At 29.7% G+C, this 22,350-nt stretch overlaps 1 pseudogene; it reads right to left on the bottom strand.

The window, feature by feature from the left end:
• Positions 1 to 5,200: 5,200 nt before the first annotated feature.
• On the bottom strand, positions 5,201 to 9,795 carry LOC111029995 (annotated as a pseudogene).
• Between the last annotated feature and the right edge of the window lie 12,555 nt (positions 9,796 to 22,350).

Here is a 22,350-nt window from a genome sequence, read left to right as displayed (position 1 = left end):
TGATCGAGCTTTAATAAGCCACACGTTGTAACATCCACTCTCAATAGTGTTGAAAGTGTTGTGGAACGAACTCGAAAGAAGGGGTTTCAAGGCGATAAACACGAAATACAAGTATCTATGTAACTGAAACAAAAACCTCCAAGTACAACTGCAAGTACTCCAAGAGTTGAGACTCTATAAGCTGTCCATACAGCTCCTAATGGTTGACTTGAACTTTCCAGAAGATCTCCAACCACGAGCCTAGACCTCTAGAAGCCAGACCATCGTAGAATTGTTATTAAGGAGAGAAAGAAAAAAGGAAATAAATAATCACATGCATTTGCCAAACGAAAGATGATTTTATTGTATTAAGTTAGGGCCGTGAAAGCTGAATGGCATAAAACTCGACTGAAATAATAATGGGTGGGAAATGTCATAATATACATATACATGATGAAACAATCTTAATAATTTAGGACAACCTAGTTTGTAGACTCCGAGGTACAGACTAAAAAATAATAATAATAATTTGATCATTACTCACATACCAGCTGGATATATTTGATCATAACATCATAATATAATAAAAGCAACACTCACTCAGCAAAACCGCCGTTGTTTAAGATTCATGAATGGTGCTTACTCCATAATTATGTTCATCACACACACTTAAAAATAAATGTATACTTCGGGTACTGATCGTTGTAGACCGTTGAACTGGGAAAAAGAACGAGAGTGAGTCGTCGTAGTGTTTTCTATATGATATTATCTTGAATAGGCAGTGGGTATTGTCAAGCCTAGAGCTTGTCACTGATAACGCCGTCGGTGGTGTAATTAAGTAAATTTGATCTTTAGCCATATAATATTATAATATTGTGTCAGACATCACAGTGTATCACTTATTAGTAATACCACGGTTTAAGCATTGAGTAATATAGGTCATTCCCTATAATATAGTTCTATATAACAAGTTGATGTGCAAATGGCTTCTATTTTTTAGTACAATTGCTTTTATAGAAATATTCTTTCAGTCAAAAATCCATAATTCATTATAAAAAGTGTAGTGTTAACTTTTAAAAATATAAGCAATGAATAATCGAGATGGTTAACGTATTAAGTTCTTAATATAGCTATTTAAAAATAATAAAGATACATAGGTTCGCATTTTATAAGCATTTAAAGCTAAAACTTCGAAAACCTCGTTAAATAACAAAATATTTTAACTAGTTTGCAGTTAAAAATGTATAAAATGTCCAATTTTCATAACTATGACTGGTACTCGTCGTAACACAATACCACAATATTTTTTTTCTTGAAGTATGTACCCTATATATAAGAAACAAGAAACCATTTGGGCTTTAATTAATAGATTTAATCAAATCTTTAAACTAGGTACTCTATAGAGGAGAGATTCCCAACCAGGGTGTCGCAAAATTGTTCGAAATATATTTTTTAAGAAAAAATGATTTCATGAAAAATATAGCACTGTACGTAATAAAACAGACTATAATATAACACCTATTATGTTTCATGTATTTTGTAGAAATATTACGATATTCGATCTATTAAAATGTTCATACCGGTTTGATTGCTATGTGAAATACGTGAGACTTTATCTTTTTTAAATTTTTTTACAACATGTTACATGCATCGACAGTAGTAATTTAATAATATACTAACAATTTCAGTACAATCAGTCTGGTTTTAGTCATCATTACGAAACGTATTTCAGTCGTTGCGGTGTTCCATTAAATGAATTTTAGATTCATGTTGAAAATATTCACGCTAAAGTTGGTAAAAAAGCTCTAAAAATATTACTGCAGTTTTCGACATCATATTTATGCGAACAGAGATTTTCGACTCTATAGTATAGAGTATAGACTAATACGACTATAATACCACACATGCACTTGATTGGGTGATGATTTAGATAGAAAAGTAGAATACCTATTATATTTTCCCTGCATATTTGCTGCTCCATCTGTAGCATTCCCTATACAATTTTCAGTGTTAAGTCCATTTTTAGTTAAAATATTTTCCAACATAGTATGAAAGCCCTTATCTTTTGAATCTTGCATAGTAATTACTGCAAATAATTGTTCATTAACACCAATCATATTGACATATTGTTTAATGATTGAACATTGATCTTGAACCGAAATGTCTTGTGTTGGGTCTGTTTGAATAGAAAACATACCAGCTGCTTGAGCTTCTATAAGTATTGATTTTTTCATTAACATATTAATTATATCAATCACATCACATTAATAATTGTTTTCAATAAAAAAGTTATTAATGACCCTCTGATTTGAGCAGTTTGTTGACTTATGATATAAATTATAAAGATTTTACTTGAGCATATTTAACTCTTTTATCAATGTGTTCACTTAAAACAATATCATATTTCTTTAAAAGTTATATTTTATCAAGAAAATTACCATGGTCTGCTTCGGGGTCTAAAAACGATAATGTGGACTCATTCCTATTACCTTGGACTTCTTAAAACTAAAACTTACTAACTAAGACTTCTTCTAGAGCCTATTAATTTTACAACATTAATAATTAATCTTTCAATTATTTGAATATTTTTCTTTGCCTCTTCTTTCCTATTATTTTTTTCTATTATTATTTAAAGTCAACCATGATCAATTGGTTTTATTTTTTCTGAAATATGCTTTGAATGATTTGAATAAATGTCCAACAAGTGATTGAATAGGATGGAATACAAAAAAATGATTAAGCATATTATACTGAGATGGTTTTTGAAAATACATACTTCATTATGTACATTTTTATAAAATACATTATCTTGTTTATCCTTAATTATTGTTTCCTACATTTATTTAACACAATAATTATTATTTACAGGATACAACTATAACAATTAAATATGAATTACATACAACTTATTTATTATACTTACATTTTCCACATTTTCAGCCATAACTGTAACTATAACATCTCCAAAAACATAACCATTTGAATTTTTATCATTTTTGTCATCACAAATTTTCTCATACCTGAACTAAGTTCATCAATACTCTACAAATAGTAAACTGCATGTTATAAACATTTAATGATAAAATAATTAACATTTTATTTAGGTATTTGTATTTATTTGTTTCTTATGTTTTCAATTGCACCTGTGTGAAACAATTGGCCAAAAATATAATTTAAATTTGTATCATTAATGTTATCAGCCATATTTCAAATTTCTGTATTGAATTTATTAATACTTTAAAAATAATAAATTTGAAAAATAGACATTAAGAAGTTCAATTTAAATTAAAAATTAAAACATTAGTTATTGCCTATTAACTAAACTGTATAATAAATACATTTAATTTTATCTGCCTTTTTATTTAGAGTTTGTTTTTGTGGTTTTAAAAGTTCATTTAGTGTTAAACGTTGTTTGCTCAGGCCAACAACAGCTTTTCGTTTTTTTCTCTTGCTTTTTCTGCACCTATTTTATAATTTAACAATAATAATATTAATAAATGTATATTTTATACGAGCAGTGGCCAACCGGGAAATTTCCCGGTATCTCGGTCGTCCAGTCCACCACTGTCAAAATAAATAAATACATTATAAACTGAACATCGTAGCCCACAGAATAATGTTTCTGATGAATTATTTTCTCTATATCAGTTTTTATGCTCACGGATCGCCAAATATAATATAAACCATGAAGATTTATCTGAGTTGTTAAAAGGCTTGTGCCTAAGAGGACATTCTAACTTACCCGCACATGCTAAAACTGTACTTAGAACACCAAAATAAATTCTAATTAAATCAATAAGTGGAGGAGATTACTATAATATTGTTTTATCTACTGTGATCAAAAATCTGGCATTGAAGAATATTTGACTACCTGATGTATTAGATTTAAATGTAGGAAGATGCGGTTTGCCAATATCAAAGAGTACATCAGATGAATTGTGGGAAATACTTGACAATACTTCTGTCTCCTACATTAAACTTAATAAACAATAAATATGCAGACAGATTATTGTGCCATTTGGTATCCCAGTTTGAACACTTGTATGGTAAAGAAAATGTTTCTTATACTGTGCACTGAGTTCTTCATTCAGCTAGCGAGGCTATGGAGTTGGGAGCTCTTCTTACTTGTTATGCTTTTCCGTTTGAAAGTTCTATGCAAATGTTAAAAAAGATATCAGGTCATTATACAAGCCATTAGAACAAATCGGTCAAAGATATTGGGAAATAAAAAATAATGAAGTAATTTAAAAAATCAATAATACTATTTCATCACCCGTCTCTTACATGGCTATATGAGTGATGCGGTGTATCCACAATATTCTGGATTAAAATTATATACTATATCTATAACAATTAACAAGGAAGATCGATATGTGAAGATGAAGGACAACTCAATTGTAAAAATTAAAACAATTGCCACCTCAAAGATATGTGGTAATATAATAATTATTGGTAGGCCGTTTGAAAATGTAACCGATTGGTTCACAACTCCGAATCATCATATGTTGGTATATATTATTCATTTCAAACTGACCCACTCTCTGATACCATGCAAAAAAGCAGCTGGGACCAATAAATATAACTACTGACACTAACTGAAAACCAATATTTCTTGTACATATCTCTATGTAAAATTAGAAACATTTTTTATTTAGTTTTTTGTTCATGATTTCCAATTACTGATAAATGATTTCCAAAATGCATTAGTTACCACTGCTTATCGGGTATATTTAAAATCTTAAATAATTCTTTATAATCTTAAAAAAAACCTAAAAATATGTTTCTATTAGTTTATAACTACTCATTTGAAGGAAAAAGTAAATTTACTCTATATCTGATACACATAAATAATATAAGTTACTATAATTATGTAGTAATAAGTTTTTATTTTATTTTATTTAAATAACAATAATATGTAATTGAAAAAAAATGTATTAGCTTTAATGGTGTATTGGTATTTTAATTAATTGTTGATGATACAATGATTAGACAAACAAACATTACAACAACTATTAAACTAACATGAAATAGACATGTAAGTTTGGTATATTACAGAGTAATACTATACTATTGTAGTCATCCATCCTAAAAATGCATTATATAATTGGATTTGTTTCTTGAACGAAGTATAAAATAATAATAGTTGAATATTAAAAAAAAAATATTATAAAAAAAACTTGAACTCAGAATCAATTGAAACTATTATCTAAAATAATGGTTTAACCAATTATTATAAAAATGATTGTTAAAAACTAAGAAAAGTTTAAAAAAAAAGAAAAATGTTCAATATTGTGTTGAAGATATGAATTAGTTATGGAAGCTGTTCTTAATTGGTTGAAGCTGTTGTAAGATAATTGGTTTTCAAATCCCTAGTTGTTGATTAGGTTCTGGAGGTGGTGGCACTATGGGCATAGCCAGATTGACACTTCTTGGAGAAGGCTGTTGTTGTGACAGTTGCTGTTGTTGATAAGTAGTTGTCGTAAAGATTTTCTAGAAAAAAAAAATATGATAACAATTTCTTTTTTGTTATAATTTATAAATATACTCTGATATACTATTTTATAATTACATGTATATATATATTTAGTAATAAGATTATGAAGAATGTGTTAACATAATCAATTTGTAAACATATATCTATATATTTTGTGTTAAAGAGAAAATAAAATAAGACTCAACATTAAAAATAGTGTATACAAAATACTTTCATTGAAGCCAATAATTAAAATAAAAAGCTTACTGGTTGTTGTAAAGATTGTGTTCCAGATGAAATTGATGTTACAACTGTAGTACCTGTTTGTACTGGTTGGTAAATAGCTGCATTCTGATTTTCAGCACTTTGATGATGTTAGATAGATGGATCAGCAGCAGTCATACTCATCATACCGGTGTTGTGATCTAGAACCATGTTATGAAGTATTTGTTCTGAGAGTTGGTGATACTGCTGTGTTTTCAATAGCGCTGGTGATTGATGTTGTAATAATTCTTGAGACGCAGGTTTCATTTGTTGGTCTTGCATAACTAATCTGTTTTGTTTATGAGCAGTTGGAGGCTGTGGCTGAGGTATCTTAGATATTCCGCCAAAATTTAGCACAGGGTCAGGGAGCTTCCTGCGGGTTTGAACTGAGTACCGTTTTTAGCTTCGTACAACCGGCGTTGGTGGTGGAAGTGGTTCAACTTGTTGATTTTTCTTTTTATCTTGAATAGATAAATCATGAGTTATTATTAATTAATAAAATATTATTCTATATGATCTAATTATTTAAGTTAAGCATAATACGAGTCAGAGGTTCCTAAGGTTCATGATTACCGGTAAATCATAATATTATAAAATACAGGAATGAAATACTGCAGTAGTATGTATAGACTCTACTACTCTAGAACACTGAGCAGTGAATGTAATAGTCTAGAGCAATGAAAGGGTATAATGAAGTATTGCATGAACTAGTTCATGCTTAGGTGTTTTTGATACTAATAATGATCACACTTGAAAACAAGTCCAATCATGGATATTATAAATTATAATTGAAGAATATTTGGAAGAATTAAAAATGAGAACGTGTTTTATGATAGAATACTTACATTGACGATTCTTATAGTTTTGATTATGTCCACCACCATTTTTCATACGTGCTGTGGCAGCTGTAGTAGGTGTTGCAGAATGATGCTGCTGATCGTAGTTGTGTTGATTTGAACTGGATGAAGATAAAGGTGTTGATCCTTTAGAAAAATATCTATCACGATTATATTTTTGCGAAGTTTGATGTTGATGGAAATTACGGCCTCGAGATACTGAAGGCGAAGAATTTTGGTGCTGGTGGTTATGTCCTTGACCGCTTTGACTATTGTTGTAGTGTTGATGCTTATTATTATGATGTTGATTATGGCCACCACTGTTTTGTTGTGGTCTACGGTTAAAGAAGTTTGAGTTAGCTGTTGGAGAGTCTCGATTTACTTGAGCGCCTTTCTCTTTGCCAATTGGAGACTCTGTTGAAGACCGGTTGAAATAATTTTTAGTATTAGTTGATGTCGATGAAGAAGAAGGACCACCATTTTGCTGATCCTGGCGATTGCTACGATTTGTAGGGGAATTTGTACTATATTTTGAAGTTGCTCGGGATGACGGAGTGTGATGCCGAGCCTGGCTGGTGGTTTCCACAACTGAATCCACAGATTTTTTTTCTTCATTCTGAACAGAAAGTGTTTTCGGTTGTTGTTCTTGATTCTGTTTTGAGACTTCTGCAACTGTAGGAGACTCATTTGAAGCAGTAGGCTCTGATTTTTTCGTATCATCCAAGGCTGGGAATTCAGAGGTGTACTCATCAGTTGTAGATTTGTTGATATTCTTATTCGGACCAGCGACATTGCGTCGAGCCATACCTCCACGCTTAACTTTCATAGACTGTTGGCCGCCAGCAGCACCAGTGTAAGCTTTTGTATCCTGTTAACTACGAGTATTTTTGGTGGTGGCAGCTCGCCTTAAATGAAAGCAATTGTAATTATTAATATACGCAGACTATAAATAAATAGTTTCTATCATTAACTTACCCATATTTATGGTGACGTCGAGCTCGAGGCGCCTCTGATTCTTCCCGTATGTCATATCCATAATAGGCCAGTAACTCATCACGGCTTTTAGGTGTCTGCTCATTTTCATCATACATATCATGTGTCCACTTATCCAGAGCATCTAAGTTACGATATTTTCTAAAACCTACACTGAGTTTTTTAGTTAATCCATCAGCAGTTTGAGAGTCTTTTATTGTAGGAGCAACCTTATATATGGCCAAGACTTTTTTAGTTGACAATATTCCATCCCCACCTGCTAAATCGGTGTTTTCGACAGTAATTACTGGAGTCACTGATTTTTGTTTTTTAATGCTCATATATCGTCTTGTAATGCTGCGATGACTAATAATTATTAAAATAAAATGTGTTATTTATTTAATACTATACATGCCTAAAATTATATTTCTTAGTCACTACTCACTCAGAAATTCTATTGCCATCTCCTGAATCTTCTTCATATTCATTAATTGATTCTGATCCTTCAGAGCTTGTTGTACTATATGCGATGCGGTCGTCATGCTCGTAGAATAGTCCACTCCTAGGTATGTACTGTGGATCATTAGTATCATCATCCACGGACACAGGTACTTCAGGTTCTGTAGGTGCTGCAAGCTAAAATGGAATAACAATCAGATAAAAATTATACTTAAAACTATTCTTAGTACAGCAAGCAAATGTGCAGCAGTTTCTACCAGTATCAGTTCTCCTGCGCATCTCCACTCAACACCCTGCTAAAGGAGAAGTGGTTTTGATAGCAGGGTGGTGTGGCAAATCTCGCAGAATGAGCACATTTTCTTCCTAGGCAGATATAGTTGGATAATTATTATGGTTTTCAAATGGGGAGGTTTTTTTCAACAGAATACAATTTAAGTTTGAACGAATATTTTATCATAATTTATTATTGAAGGCTTCACTAGGAATACAATAAATATACCTAATTATACAAATAAAATAATCAGGTAAAATATGTAGTTAAATAAATCTTCGAGTTAATCTAAGGACAGCTCAACACTTAAATGGTATTTTGTTAAAAATAATAAAATTGTCTATCTATTAATAATTAACATTTAATATCTCGGTGTCTATAGGTAATGTAAAATTCTTTTTAGTGCCTACCTACAGAATAGGTATTCTAAATAGAGTTTACCGAATTTAAAATTCTCAAAATACACAAAACCCAAATAGCTGACCTTATTTGAAAATTTATTTTAATTATGTAGGTAGGTTCTTATCTAATTTTTTCAAATATTTATATCTAGAGCGTTAATATACATTAAGTTGTTGAATACCGTTTTTTGAAAAGAACATCTGATGGACACAATATAATTATATAATAATTCACAACTCTTACTTCCTACACTCAACAACCTTGCTAAGAGCACAATTGACAAAATATAGAATATTAATATAAATGATTACTCACATTTTGAGTTCCTTCACTATAGTCTTCATTACCATCACCTGACTTTGTTTTTACAGAGCTATCTAGGTTTATATCAGAATTATCATTTATAACAACATCCTTTTCAACTGTAACTGTCTCAAGTTTCTGTTGCTCATCCAAAACTTTTTTACCTAGATTGTGTTTAATCTCATCTGCCTCATTAGTCGATATTTTTGCAGATGGCATGGCTAAATTTAATTGATCTTCTCCGACTCCAGGATTGTTACTAGTGGCGTTAACGGTAATTGTAGTTTCGTTTGTCACAACGGCTAGTTTGCTGACCACCACATGGTCAACATCATTAGTGGTCATAATCATTTCTTTGTCTACCTTCATCGGTGGAACAATTGCATCACTTACTACAATTGGTTTTGCCACAACGGAAACGATAACGGCGACTTCAGCGGTAGCGACAACGGGAACAGTGTCTTCTTCTTTTACGTTGACCGCAGTACTCTCCATTGCAATAATATAAGGTTCGACTGTCGGTAGAAATTATTTTTTTAATGACGGACTGTATAGTTGTACGAAATACAAAATAAAATTACTCAGAGTTTACAACAATAAGAGGAGCAGCGGCCACAGTAAAACAACAGGTGGTTGTGATAAAGAAAAAAAAGAGATAACAAAAGAAAACGCGACTTGAAAAATTGTACCGAATCGTTTGAAGGGTTTTTAGAGATAATTTACGATCTACGTCGAAAAAGTACAAAATCGAGTTGGTTGACGACGGCTGCGGACGAATGGTGAAAACCATGTGACTGTGCGAGACTGAACGCTGCGAGTTACACACGTAAAAAATGCAGGTTAAAAATCTGGCGTTGTTGTCATAAACAGATTCAACTTCTTTATCTCGGGACAGATGATCACGAACGTGGTTCGATGGATGTCATGGAAAATTGTAACAAATTAATAATTGAACGTTTGACAACAAGTGAACGGGACCAAGGTCGTAAGCATCAGCGGAAACGTGCATCACCAGACGATAACGAATAACAATGATATTATCTCGGACCTCGGCCGAACGAAGAATTTCCGCGGCGCGAGATAGCGCTGAGTGCGGACGCATGTTTCTCTGCCATGAAGTTATTGTAAAATAACCATAGACCTTATACTAATCGACGGACCATGCCTAGCTGGCGGGGTTGGTCGGTGAGATCATGTCAATTTTTTTCACATATATAATATGTGTTACATATTATACGTAGTATTATACTGTTTATCCACCATTTAGTGCGCATGTGCGGTGTAATTACTACTATCTTGATCAGTGCGCTCAAACGTGGACACCGGAACTACAACAACGTTCCGTCTATGAGCATATTAAGGTCTATGAATACAACACAGAATTTAAAGGTTTATGTTGGGTTAGGTTATGATAAGTCTTAATTTCTTATGTTTTCAAATCATAACTTTCTCTTCTTATAATCAATAAATGTTATATTTTTTGAGTGCTTATACAACTAATCTATGTCATAAATACTGGAAATCGCTACAACTTCAGTAGTCAGTACGACTCCTTGTACAGAAATATATCCCCAACCATCCCACCTCTACCATGAATTCACAACATCAACCTCTCTAGGAAATGCATAATATCGTTCTCCCACCAACATCTTGCCATCTTGGTCACACACTTCTTCCTTCTCATTCCTTTATGCTTTCTTTGAATGACTCCCCCTGTGCAAACTTCACAATTACCCTATGCTTTATAACATTAACCACCTTAGCTTCATCTGGCCTAGTATATCAACATTAAAAAAAAATTACACTTACTTTTAGATGTCAATATAATTTTCACTAGAATGTGATTAACACAATAACATATATATGGTGATAAGCACACCCTCATTACCTTAGATAGTAAATTTATTCAAATTCTGATTTTAGGAATTTTTAAATATAGGTACTCAAAGACTATATTTTCGAATTCTTGAATTTTTTGAACTACTTAAGGAGTGTCTTGTGGTGAATCAAACTTTTTTTTTCAAACGAAAATATGGTTTTAAAGTTTATTTAAAAATGTAAGAAATCAGATTTTGAATAACTGGATTATTGAAGAAAAATGGGTTGAGCATAATTGGCGAATCACCTGTATATCAATAATTTAATATTTGTATAAAGTTATATAATATACTTACAATTTTTGAATTAATTGTTTTGTATTTCTTATAATATATTAGTAGACACCACTTGCACCACTGCGCCTAGTAAGGTGACCAAGAATGTCTTCTTTAGATACCTTATTGATTCAATAGGGACCTCTGAACACAATCAAAACTCACAATTCACTAAAGATTTATATTTTTTCGATGGACAATATTCAAAGAAAAAATAGGAAAATAATGTTTTTTTTAATTATAAAATGGCAAAATGCCCTGTACTTAATTGTATGTATTAGGATCAGACTTGAATCATGACTTTTTCATTTACTTACTTATAATAAAAATTGTATTAATGTATTAAGATCACTACTAACACTTCTTAAAGGGTTTTAAATTTAATACATTCTATTAACTGTCATACAAAGTACCTAAATGTGACAGGTTAAAAAAAAAAATTAAAATGTTTAAATTGATATTTTTTAAAGTTATAATTTATGTATTTAATCAGGCAGATTTTTTCAACTAGTTTTAATTGATCCCAGTGACCCAGTTGGAATTTATTTTTGATATATTCCAAGAACATAGTTGCAGGATGGACAGTTTATTCTAGGACTATCCAATTTCATACTATAGATCACCAAAGATGATTTTAGAAATAAATAAATGTTCCGCCTATAAACATCTACTATGTATGTTTTCATAACTTTCATAATACAAGAAAGAAATATTCTTTTAATATATTTGTCAAATAAATGTATGATATTCAATAAGTAAGTACCCCTAGTTAACACTTTTTGGTCATAATGTATATATAAACATATGGTATATAACGTATACACACTGTACATATATAATTAGTATAAAATACATATATATATAAAATATATTTCAGAATTGTCCACACTTACTTCAAGGAGAATGATACGTCTAAAAATTCCAAATTCCAAAAACTGCAAACCTACCCTAGCGGCTAACATAGAAGTCTTGTACATTTTGTTTTGTGATTTATTGAAATTAAAAGTAGATAGGTATTAATAACATTTAACATATCTATCTACTTCAACTACTGCTTATCTCCTTTACTAAACAAATGGCCTATGTGCATAATATGTTTTGAATTATCCTTATGGTCTTGATATGTATAAAGTGTATTAAAATTAATTATAATTTCAAACTTAAGACTCATTTATTAATTATGACTATATAATATATTTATTTTATGAATGTAACCAACATTGAAGTAAAATTATGTATATAAAAAAGGAACTTATTGCTATTTTTAAGTAAAAAATCCTTACTTATACAAAATAATTAAAACAATTAATTTAATTTAACCAATAATGAAATTATAATGATATATAATATATAAGAAATGAATATTATTACTAAAATAAAACTGTTTATGAACTTATAAAAACATATAAAGTATAAATTGAATGTAACCAATATTGTTATAAAAATTATATAATGTATATCCAAAGATGAATGAATAGTTCTAAATTAACTCTCTTTAAACTTAAAAAACTTAGATATAAATTCAGTGTATATAACATTGAAACAAAAATTCTAAAAAATAACTTCCTTCATATTAATATTGTTGTATTAGGTATACATATATATACTTCTGCAATCTGTAAACATATGATGAGTGAAGGGAGTTTATTATTTTTATCTGTTATTATCTATTATCTTATTTCTTTATTTAAAAATATTTTACATAATGAAACTCATTCCCATTTGAATTAATGGATAAACCTTATAAATGTCAAGTAATTGTTGACAAAAAATAATGATGAAACATCATAATTTATTTATTTCTAATTTACTATAATCAATATAATAAATTTATATTTATTTCATTATATTGATAACACAAGATATTACATAGAACTTTGTATCTATGTATATTGAACAATAATATTATGTGCCTACCTGCAGTTTACATGTCCTGTACCTACCAGATAATTTACAGAGCTAGGCAACAGGGTTGGGGAAGATACTCAAAATTCAGTATCGCATAACGAGATACTAGATATTTGGATTTTTACATCAATATAGCCTTACGGGCAATGTGGAATACCGGGCATTGTAAGCCACAAATTTGTTTTAACTAATATTATTTTTTATTATTATAACCGACTTATAGTATTGATTTTTTTTTAAAAATCATTATTAATTTTATTCATGTATCATAATACAATAAACTAGGAATTTTTTAAAACACTATATTAAGTTATTTTTGTTACTTATCGTACTGCCAATTTAAGAATCAATTGTAGAAAAGCAGACAGACTATATAATTCCAAGTACCATGCTTCTAAATCTTGTTCAAATAAATAGGTACCTAATAATAAAATTATAATTTATTATCAAAATAAAACAATGATACTTATTAATTTTATTTTTGTTATTCCATCAAAACATTCGTAATATTATGATACATGAATAAAATTAATAACGATTGTTTTTAAAAACAATCAATACTATTTACAGGAAATAATTATAATTTATAATAATAATATAAAATAGTATTAGTTGATTTAAAAAATTCGTGGTTTACATTGCCCGGCAGGACCATATTGACCGTACCATAATATGTATTATATATTAATTAGTTAATATATACCTACCTCATATTTAATAACTTAATAATAATATTCTGCAACACAATTATTTATTATTCATGTACATAATTATTTAGATAGTCTAAACTACATGGGCAAAATTACGTATCTATAGTATCTACTAATTTATCGTGTTCATTACAATATACTTTATCACCGTCATCGGTCAAGCGTAAGGTTGACTATTCAGTAGATATACGCGTACGATTCACTAATGCACTATGTACAATGTCGTATAGATTACTGATATCTAATTAATATAGCCATATAGGTGCCTACAGTAAAGACATAAAGTCCAGTTCAAAATGCATGTGTGGTGTGTCATACTCCACAGATGTAACTAAATATGGTAAATAAGTTAAAAAATAATTTTCTAAAAGTTGTAGGCTATAGCTTTCGAAAAATCATCGGTAACTACGTATTTGTAATTGTATTCGAAAAATAAAATACATTATGAAAGTAAAAATCAGAATTGTTGATAATTTGAAATTTATTAATACTGCTATTTAAGTATGATGGTCTACAAAAATGTTAATTTGCCGCGCCTTGTACACATATTATACCTACTAAAAGATAGTCAAACAGTCGTGTTTGTTATGTACTACTATACTCGGTAGGCGAGTGAAAATTATTGTAAACAATTAATTTTTCAAAGTGCCGCATTAATGGATCGACTATCGAGTATCATTCGATAAAATTATTTTATGAAATACTCGATACATTGACTGAAAATGTATCGAGATACAAGATACTCGATACTTCATATAATTGCATCGAGATATACATATAAGATAGTAAGATACAAGATAGGTAGGTACTATCTAAGATATTTTTATCGATGCACATCTTCGATACAGTTTAATCAACACTTTTATAGACTATTGGACATTTTATTTTTGTGCCTTTAAATTGCCAAATAGATTAACTTCCCTACTAGAAAAGGCGTTAAAGTTGAAAATCAAATAATTTTCACTAATTAACTTTAATTTATTAATTTAGTTTATCACCTTCTTATAATTTATTTGGGTATTTTAGTTTGGAGGTTTCCTGCAGTAAATGATTAGTCCTATAGGTGGAAAAATTAAAGTACCTATGTAACATTGTATGGAATAAATGGTCTACTGTGTGAACACATATCCTACACAATGCTCAATTATATATTTAATAATATGTTAAACTTTGAAGATCTTGGAACCAAAGCTCACGGGTTCCATAGAAACTAAAAGTAAAAGATTATCATATGAAATGTATAAACGTAAACATATTATGTACTATGAGTAAATATATGTATCCAAGTGGCAAGTATCTAATAACATATGCATCGTTTGCAATAGAAAATTGCCACCATTAGTGAATTACAAACATTTTGTCAACGGTATAACTATATAAGATATAGGTAACTGATAAAAGTTCTAAGAAAAAAATAAAAAATAAAATAAATAATAATAATAAATTTATTAATTAATTCAAGCACACGTTTGAAATTGTAATTGAACTCGAAATATTCAAATGGTAATTAGAAAAAAATTGTAAAAAAGCCTAGAGAACTGATCAATAACGATACTATAAAAAAGTAAGTAGAAACATTCAAATAATTAAAAAAAAACCATTCAAATATCCTGAAATTTGCCGAGAAAACCAACGTGAGCAGTTTTCCTGAGTATACTTTCATTGTAAATATAATATACGTATTACCGCTGTAAATATATTACCAGTAAAAAAAATATTTTGCAAAGCGTCGGTACTTTTTACAATTAAAAATAATCTTACTTTATAAACTGAACAGTGAACACAGATATAATATTATCACACTAGAAATTATCTAATATAAAAATACCCTAAACGTTTTAAAACTGAAAATTGGCGTGTCCATCATGCGTCTCCGAATGATCAAACGACCACAACTTTACAGTAGCACCAGGTTTTCAATTAAAAATATCATACAAATAACATGAAAGCTACATTGTTAAATGGAAAGTTTAAAGGAGTAAATGTATACTATTGTCACTCATCTTAATGATTGGGCCAAGTGTGCCATTCGAAATTAAACGTTTGTAACTTCCAGTGAGACTCACATTTGCCAATGACTATCAACAAAGCACAGGAATATTCTCTATAACAAATGTGTGGACTAAGTTTGCAAAAGCCATGTTTCTCATAGTCACAGCTGTATGTGGCTTGTTCAAGCGGCGGGAAGCTTCTGATTTTATTATGTATAGGTACACCATACAAAAAAAAAAACGAAAAAACAGTTAAGGAATTGAACGTGTCGAATTGGACTTAAGCTGTGTTGTCTTTCATTTCCTTATGTGCAGATATTTTCCCTTCTACTTATTCAAAGACTTTTTATTTTTTGATGCTGTGCCTAAAAGCTCCAAATGCTTGTCTTTTGATCTGTGTCTGAAATTATTCTATGTTCGTTATTAATTGTATTTACTGCCATGTATGTTTTTTCTGAGTGTATTATACATGTTGAATTTTTGAATTTTCAATGTGCTGGTATGTATATTGGTATACATTCCAATTTGATTTATATTCATGAATAGAGATTTTTAGTTTTATTGAGATATCTGATTTTAAGAATTAACATTCCGTTATTGGGATATTATAATGTAAAGACATGTAGTCTAAGTTTATTGCTAATTCAAAGCCATCTTTTTTTAATAGTTAGGATAATTTTTATAAATATGTATAATGTATGTAGGGTATCTACATCTCATAATTATTCTTGGGGGTATTTTTCCCATTTTATAATGTTGTTGTGTACCTACTCGTCTCTCTTTTATAATTAATAAATTTATCGAGCATTGTTATTAAATTAAAAATCATTTTTTAAATCATTTTTTCTCTCTTCTTTAAAAAATACTTTAAACCAGTCTTTTAAATTAAAGAGTTTTTTGTTTATTGAGTTCTTGTAATTATTTAATTGTGTCGTGGTTTAATTTAAATCTTTATGGTGTGATATAAATACGACCCTTAGTTTATCTGCTTGTTGTTTTAGTTTGGTAGGGGCATAGAACACTATAGAAGCGACACTCTCGGGCGGGCAATGTTAATGTGTTTAGAATTCTTTATGGCCTTGAAATGGTTCGTAACTTCTTGTCTTACCGCCAAGCTTACAACATCATTCTTGTTATTACGACTAATCATACAATAAATATGTGATAAGATTTTTTTGATATATAACATCAATTTTTTTCGATTTTTTATGTTATATGATGCGAATATTGAATTTATGATGGCGAATATATTTTTAAGATATTTATTCAATAAATTTGTATGTAGTTTGTTTTTCGGATATGAATTAAAATACATAATTATTTAATATCATTGATAATGAATATGAATTATCTACCTTCTATTAGACAATGTAACAAAATATATACATAACAATATTTATAAATGACATAAAATTTGCAATTTTCTATTTTTCATGCGAGGTATTCGGAAATTACGGTTAGTTCTGGTCAAAATAGTATAAATTCTAAATCTTATTTATAAGCTTAACAAATAGTCATGGGGGAATTGTTCACATGGATGTTCAAAGTATACATTTAACATTAAAGTTTTAAGTTTTTTCCCAACTTTTAGTGATGGTGCTAGAGTAGGAAATCGATTTGTAAATATATTGTCTAATTCAAAAATATATTGGTAAAAATTACAATCTGGAACCTTTAACGATGAAAACATAGATATAGAGCTGTGTTGATGTGATTTGAAGTGTGTGAAAAAAAGTTCATCAGATAACTTTGTGGTAGATCGCCATATCTTATACACGTTTCACAAGAATGCATGTTATAATATTTCATTATTAAATAACCACATATATATGTAAAAGCATTTCTTTCTGGCAATTCTTATGATCTGTAATAATTGGTAGCATCAATGGGTAACGAATTAATTTGAATTATCTTTTGGTTTTCAGGGAATTTTGTTTTTAAATCTTCAGCTGTTATTTAATTTAAAGTACTCAGTACTTGGTCTATGTCTTCCAAACAATTTGCATCTCCATTATATTCAAAATAGCTTAATGAAAATAATTTTTTGAAGGTGAGCTGTAATTGAATAGTTGTGGGGTTTAGACAGTTACTATTCTGAATTCGCATAGTACCAAATAAATTTTCAAAACAATCTTGGTTCAATCTCCTTGTCATTAGTTCAATCTCTTCATCATATTCTTTTGATAATATATTATGTAATTTAATTAATCCTGCTATTGAAATTATCCAACCTGTCAGAGATTTAATGTTGTGCCATTGCTTTGTTGATGTATTAAATTTTGGTACATTTATATTTTTAAAAAAATTAAACATTTTTAATAAGAAATTAATTTGATATTCAGCATTTTTAAAAGGTAAGCAAAATCGTTTTGCCCCCTTAGGTTCTGATTCATCGTCGTCTTCTTGTGCCTTTATTTTCATTCGCGAATTAAATATATCAAATAAATTATCAACTTCATCTATTTCGTGGAAGGGGGGTTATACAAATCTTAGTGAGTGGAAAAATGCAGGGACCTTTTTTTTTAAAAAAAATTGGCGGGCTGATCTCGAGCAATGCATTTTGATGATAAAAGTGTTCGTAACATCATGCCTTACCGCCAAGCTTACAACATCATTCTTGTCGCTCCGAAATGAAGAAAATAAAAGTGGAGAGATGAGTGTCGCTTCTATAGTGTTCTATGGTAGCGGTGTCGTATGCTATCTAGTATCTACACAATAAATGTTATCTACAAATATTACCATGCGCCCAATACCATACGAGCTCTACTATCTGGCATAAACTTAATCCGCTATTTCATTTTCCATTAATATCGACATAGGTGAAAATGGATTTTTTTACGAATGGACTGATAAGTTTGACAGCCACGTGTTTGGCAACGTAAGTATTTTATTTTAACAAATTGCCCTCCGGAATCTCGTTTGCGGATATTTTTATAACATTCCTTGAGAACGCAATTCATTGCTAACATTATTGATTTTTTCACAAAATTCTTGTTTAGGTAAGATACCTTTTTGTTTTAAAAAATTCACATAAGTATCATCAGTATAAATAATATGTCTATATAAATCACCAATTGAAGTCATTTTGAATTCAATACAAATGACAAACACACGCGAATAATTCACAGACACAACTAATCGTTAAAAACCGTAGGATCTAACTTTGTAGAGTGCAGATAAATATTATTACGATTATATAGATATTATATAACATCAGATGATTAATAGTATTTGTAGATAGCATACGACACTAGTATTTATTGCGTAGATAGCATACGACGCCGCTATACCTTTAGTTTTTCCTTGTTTGTTTAAAAATGTTTTATTTGTTTTTTGGTTGCTATATTATTATCAGAAATTGTAAAAATCCCCTATTAGTTGTATGCCTCTCTTCTCTTTATTGCTAATCTTTTTTTCTCAATTATTTCCTCTAATTTTTCAATATTTTTTTTGTTTTCATTAATGTTTGTATTGAGTGTTTTTAGTACTTCTGAAGATTGTTGTAGTGTGTAAGAGTAACTCGTTTTTTTATTTTCCAGTATTTTTCTATTTCTAACAAATTTTCAGAAAAATGTTGTTCCTCCATTATTATTCTCTGTGTATATATCAAAGGTATACTTTTCTCATACACTATATAATATATTACCTCTTTTACCTCATTGAAAAAAGCTCCTGAAGATATTGATAAACTTAGTTTTTCTGCTATTATCTTGGCTATTACCAATACTAGAACTCGGTACATATTTCTGAAACAAAGAGCATAATTAATAAATTATTTTATAACATTTAATTCTTATATTTGTCTGTTTGTAAATGGTTTTATCCTTTGGACGTGAATAATATCAGTGTTTAATTTCCCTTTTAATATTAATTTTACTTTGTAACATACATCCAACTTTTTCATTATTATTTTAAGTGGTATTCTATTAATCTATACTTAAAAGCTAATTTTTTTGATTTATTTGCTTTCTGAAATTTAAATTTTATTAGCACCTCTTGCACTGGCAGGAAGTTAACAATCTTGTGGGATCTGTGATAATTTAATTTTTGAACTTGTTTTTTTTTTTTGTATAATACTTCTTTCCTGATTTCTTGACATTTTTCTAATGATTTCATTAGGTTATAGTTATCATAATCTGGTATGATCTTATTATCTAAAAGTTGATTGGCCTCCATGCAGTGTAACAGAAAAAAAGGACTTATTTTAAGTCTTGAGCTTGGGCAGGTGCTATATGCAAAATCTACCAATTTATGATATAACACTCAGTCTTTTTGGTTCTTATTGGTATAATGTATACGGCTGTTACATATTATTTTATTCATTCATTTTGTCATCCCATTTTCCCAAGGATGATAAGCACTAGAAAATATTTTTATAATACCTAGATTTTTGCATGCACCTTCCACTTCTTTATTTTTAAAATGAGTACCTCTATCTCTACAGAAATATTTGGTTCCCCGTGTAACGTTACTATTTCCATAAGACAATTTATCGTTTCTGTCCCGGTCGCATTTGACACCTCTTTTGCAAACGCCATTTTTGTTTGTGTCGTGTGTTTTATTCATTTCCTCCATTTCCTTATGATTTTTAACATTTTGTAGTTTGGTTACTTGTAAATTAAACATATTTGTGTATTCGCTTACAATCGTTCCCCGGTTATCAATTCTGTGCTGCATTAGTTCAATTTTTTTTTAAATTTTCTTTCAAATTTTTAAAAGTCGTATTATCTTGCATTGAAATTGTGTGTAAAATATTTTCTTTAAGACCCTTTAACAGTTTCATTTTCTTGTCAATTTTCATACACAAACTTTCAATTTCTGTCATAAAGCTTATAGCTGATTCGGATTCCCCTGTCTCCTGTTTTCCAAGGCTGTTCTTAAAAAGGTAATATGTTCTATAGGTATTGATCTATGAAAGCTTCTTCCATTTCTTGCCATGTCCAATTATCTTTTGAATTGTTTAAGTTTTTAAAAGAATTGCCATCTGTACCTTTAACGAACATAGGTAAAAATCTTAATTTGTCTTTTTCACTCCAATTATTAAAATCTGTTATCATTGAATATTGTTCTAAAAATCTCTTTATGTCTTCATCCCCCATGAAATATTCCGGAGTCACTTTTCAAGTCCGTTGGCCATAATGATTCTTTCTTGCCTCTCCACCAGATTACTTGTTATTACTGGTCCCCCCTTATTTTCCCCGTTCACTAATGCTAAATTATTTTAAAACTTAATGTTCTTTGTTACTTCTATTTTTCTATTCGTATATAACTATTGGTTTCTGAGACAACTTTATTATAAAAATATTAGCGTTATTTCTTTTCCCCAATGCTTCTACCGTGTTACTTGCTACAACTTGTAGTGACTCTACAATGTTAGACAAATTTCTGGGAAAATAATTTCCACTGGGTCCTGCCACTGTTGTTGAACTCTTTTGTCTCGTTTTCATTGCCTTCAGACTTATTATTTTGATAATAATTGTCACACCCAGCTATGCTTTTTCCATTCTCCCGTTAATATCCTGAGCCTTAAAAATTAAATTTTCATATATCTTTTTACTCTTATCTATCTCCCTACAGTTTTCTTCATATCTTACTATTATATCAATTAGTTTTTCCTGTTTATCGTTGTTATTAATTTTATTATTGAGGTGTTTATAATGCTTTGTTTTTCAACTGTATCTATCATATCCTCCAGGTCATCAGGTCCTACTTTTCTCTTATACAATTTTGATATTCGATCTTATTTCTTGTACTGTTTTGGACGTCCAGTGACAATCGAGTCACACGATCACCACACTCTGACCCCCCCTTCTGTTTTCACATATTCCCTAAATATAGAAGCACTATCGGTAATATTGATATTAAGTTTAACCTAGGTATATTATACTTATTGACTATGCTAAAAACTATACTATTTTACCTATTACAAATGATTGTTTACTTAACCTAGTTAATATATGCTAACATTTCTTATCACTAATAGTATTATTTCTTTTTAACTTATACCTATACCTATTAAACGCTTAACACAACAATAGGCACACGCTCACGTGGAGTTTATATTATTGCTGGGTAAAGTGATTTGCAATTCTTTTACTGGTTCTGGGTTATTTTTAAATAAACGGTTTCAATTTCTGTTTCGCTTCTACCTAGGTCTTTATTAACAGTAGTTTTGTTTAATTTTTGGTTGTACCATTTTTTAATAAAATGTATATAGTTATTTTTCTCTATTTTTTTGTTTCATCTCATTTAAATTTATATTAAAGGGTTTTTCCGAGTTAGCTGTTCCGATTTTTTTTTCTAACTCGGACCCTAGTCGTGTTTTGGAAATTTACAATTATCAGCGTAGTGACTTCTCTCGTTACACCTATAGCAAATAACTCTCTCAGATTCTCTTGCATAGCGATCCTCTCTGTATTTTCCTGGTATTCTTTCGTGGCTATTCTCTCTGCTGTATTGACGGTTTATTGTGTAACGTATTTTATCATCATTGTTTTTACTACGGTAGTTATAATATCTACTTGTTCCCCTGTCTTGGTCATATCTTTGTTTATGCGTCATAAAATCTCTGTCATAACTTCTGTCATTACTACTGTCCCTAGAATTTTCATAATTGTTCCCCTTTTCTC

Source organism: Myzus persicae, unplaced genomic scaffold (assembly GCF_001856785.1).
Source record: "Myzus persicae strain clone G006 unplaced genomic scaffold, MPER_G0061.0, whole genome shotgun sequence".
Taxonomy (NCBI): domain Eukaryota; kingdom Metazoa; phylum Arthropoda; class Insecta; order Hemiptera; family Aphididae; genus Myzus; species Myzus persicae.
Note: the sequence above shows the minus strand (reverse complement) of the source record. Positions and strands in the feature narration are given on the sequence as shown.